General features: G+C 45.3%; 1 pseudogene; it reads right to left on the bottom strand.

Annotated features, from left to right (window-relative positions):
* Positions 1 to 2,095: 2,095 nt before the first annotated feature.
* On the bottom strand, positions 2,096 to 3,057 carry LOC127235879 (serine/threonine-protein phosphatase 6 catalytic subunit-like; annotated as a pseudogene).
* Between the last annotated feature and the right edge of the window lie 554 nt (positions 3,058 to 3,611).

Genomic DNA, 3,611 nt, shown 5'->3' with positions numbered 1-3,611 from the left:
AATTGTAAACATGCTGACAGCCCTATCCTGGAGTTTTAGCCTCTAGAACTGTGAGAATAAAATTTTCTGTTGCTTAAGCATCCAGTGTGTGGTATTTTGTTAGCCCTAATAAACTAAGTGATGCACACAACTTAAAAACACACGTTTAAAATAATTGGGTGACATCGCCTGAAAGAGATGGTATTGCTTACTTAGGTCAGCATAATATTTTTTTTTTTAGTAGCTAGAGAGAATACATATATTTGATCTCATGGACAGCTTATGGAGTGGTATTATGGTTCTACTTTCCCATCAAGCAATTTTCTTCTCTAGCTAACAGCAGTGTGTAGAGTGCTGACCACAGCATTACACAGTCGCCTTCAGACCAGCAACCTTAATGAGAAACTGATGCTTGCGGTTCATCTCCCTGCTGCACGGTGACTACTTCTTTCGGAGTATTGCAGCAATCATTTGTTCATGTGCACCAGTAACAACAGTGTGCTCTCAACAATCACATTGCGGAGCCGTCTACTGCATTCGGTCCCTCCTATTCTTCCTACTCATTCGTTTTTAATGTGACCCTTTGAACTCTGAGAATTTCATACATGCATACAATGTACTTCAATCATACGCTCACCCCACTGCTTCTCCTTACTCCTCCCCCGTCTGTCTCCACACAACAACTTCATGTCTTTTTAACTTTTTTTATGCCCCACTGATTCCAGTTTGTATGTAGGGCCATCCACAGGAGGAGCATTGCCCACCTGCCATGATCCTCTCCCTTAAAGTAAACCTACGCTTGCTCCCTGGGGAGCCATCAATTGCTAATAGCTCCTCAACTAACAGAGGGGGCTGGTGAAATCCTCCGTCATTCATACTTCATGGGCTCAGTCCTGTGAGTGTGCATAAAACCACAATGACTGTTCCGGGAGACCAACAGTCCTGTCATGTGCAGAAGAAGGTGCCAATCCCATGGCACCAGGATTAGTTTGGAGCTTCTAGGTGGGTGCTGGGTCATCTGAAGGAGCACTGAGTGCTCTTAAGTACTGAGCACCTCCCAGATGCTCTTGCATATATAGGTTGGGGGTGTTGCCCTTCAGACAAACTTATTTTGTATCCTTTTAAAACATCCTCCAACAAAGGACAGTGAAGACTATAACTGGGAAACATGCACATAACTCAGGCAACTGCAGTCATCCTGCCCACTGGACAACTTGGCTGCAGACATTTCTTAATAACTTACCAAACTGAAACAGAAGGCAGAATGATATGTAAGGAGGAATGCTTCAGATAGTTGCAAATAGGATTTTTTTTTTCACAAAAATGTCTTGAGTCTCTTTATTCCAACTCTTCCCAGTCCCCGGCAGGGCCAAGGTCACAGTGTGCACACACTTTCCAAGCATCTGTATACACACATACAAAGAATGTATGTCCCCTCTCTCACATACGCACAATCACAGATGGACACAGGCATGCACATGAATACACATCCCTCGGGTGGACTTTCACCTCAAAGAAGACATCAGAAGTCCAGACAGCATTCAGCTGGGGGCAAGTTTGGAGTATGTGGTCTCAAAGAAAAGGGCTTCACACTTCCAACTAAGACCTCCACCCATAGGGATCCATTGCCCACCTCTTTCTGCTCGTCTGTCCATTTAACCACCTGAGCTCGACAGGGTTACAGTAGGAATCAGCTAAAGTTCTCCTGGGTCCTCTGAAGGTTTGCAAGGCCTGGAAGCTTGTCCCCTAGAATCACTGGTGCCAAGAACCCAGGTTTTTGAGGTTCATTCTTGCCACCCCGTCTTAGCCTCAGCCAGAGCACCAGTGTCAGGGCTCCAATAGCCAGGCCAAAGAAAAAGAAGATCCCCAAAGATGCTAACACAGCCACTTGTTCCAAAGGGTCCCTGTGCTCAAGGGGTCTTGGGTCTGGCTACAAGGAAGGCCTTGGAGGAGTGGGACCCTCCTCCTGATCTACCGTCTCTTGATGCTGTCTCTCATCAGTTCTCTCATTCTTCAGGGTACCAGCACTAGGAGTCTCCGGGCCTTTCGTCTCCAGGAACTCCAGGTGCCAGCATCCTAGGATGTCCCGGCACTGACTCGTACCACATGGGGCAGCCTAGCCATGGCCCAGCCATGGCGTCCTGGGACTGCCCAGGATAGCTTTGAGTCTCTCATATTGACAATCGTTGGTGGCCATGATGGAAGCAATGTTGCCATAGTAGCAGTAGTTAGGAGCAAAAAACACTGTAAACAGCTTCTGGTCGAACAGAAACTCTGTGCCTTCCTGAACTAGCTCATATGCTCTGCAGATGAATTTTAAACTGTGGAAATGAACAAACCCATTTAGAACATTTGTTCCAAAAAGACAGACCCCCACCTTTGGGACTGATGGGCCAAGTGTCTACGTCTTCAGACTCTGACCACACCAGGTCACAAAATGCTGCATTGTGAGGCATTTCCTGATTCCATTCAATGATTTGAAGTTGATCCAGTGTCTTGATATTAGGAGATAAGCACCACGAGCACATTCATCTGTTAAAGCTAACACTGTGAGCAAGTTAAAAGCTTTGGTATAGTATCTCCAGACATTAGTGTTTCTATGTTTGGTTTGGCCCACATCATAAAATCCACATACCTGTATAATCTATCTACTTTCATGACTTCCTCTTTAAAACATAATATGATCAGGCCATTTAGTCTTTAGTAAAGATGGTAAGTGAAGGACTCCAAACTATAACAACCTCTGTCTGCACAATCACCCATAAATACGTGGTTTGCATCAGAAATCTGACCTCCAGTTCTGACTAGTTCACAAAGATCACACCTTGTCTATGTTCATCCCCACACACTGTTACCAACCCTGATAGAGGCTGTGGCGTCAGCTCTTCCAAAGAGCAGATCACAGAGATCACCTGGCTGCTTCAGGGGTTTCTCAAGAAGATAATTGCTCTGCCACACCATCTCCAGGCACATCGACAGGTCCAGCAGCCCCAGTTTAGGAAGAACAACCTGCAGCAACTGTAGTAGAGGCAGTGGAGGAAGAAGACAGAACTCTCCTTTCATATTCTTAATTCGCATTTGCTGTTATAGTCCAGGTGAGAAAGTGGCCTTACAGACAGGGCCAACTTTGAGTCCTTTGTTAGCAGGCAAGAGAGAGGAGGTTATGGCCGAAAAGAATTCTCAGCACTAAAGGTCAACCTTGTCTAAAGACAAAAACCTCAGTGATATCATTGTCAAGTATACCATTTGTGTTGGCAGACTGATCAGTTGTTTGGGTTATATATTTGGGCCACCATGGTCGAAGTCAAGTACAGAATGTATGGCTAAGGTGAACATGACTCTTGAGGGGTTTAGAGGTAGAAAAGCATGAGAGCCGCCATGAAATAGAGTCGGGAAACAATCAGAACAAAATAGTGTTAGCTCATTCATTTCAATGTCATTGCTTTCAGTAGAACATTGGGTATATAGTTATGAACGTCATGCCTTTGCTAACATTGCCCACTTTTCATTAAGACTTACAAGATTTCAGGGCACCATGGCACACACCTTTACTCTTAGCACCCAAGAGGCAGAGGCAGGTGAATCTTGTGAGTTCTGGGCTAGCTTGGGCTACATAGTGAGTTCCAGGACTC

This window comes from Phodopus roborovskii, unplaced genomic scaffold (assembly GCF_943737965.1).
Source record: "Phodopus roborovskii unplaced genomic scaffold, PHOROB, whole genome shotgun sequence".
Classification (NCBI taxonomy): Eukaryota; Metazoa; Chordata; class Mammalia; order Rodentia; family Cricetidae; genus Phodopus; species Phodopus roborovskii.
This window is presented reverse-complemented; position numbering and strand designations above follow the sequence as displayed.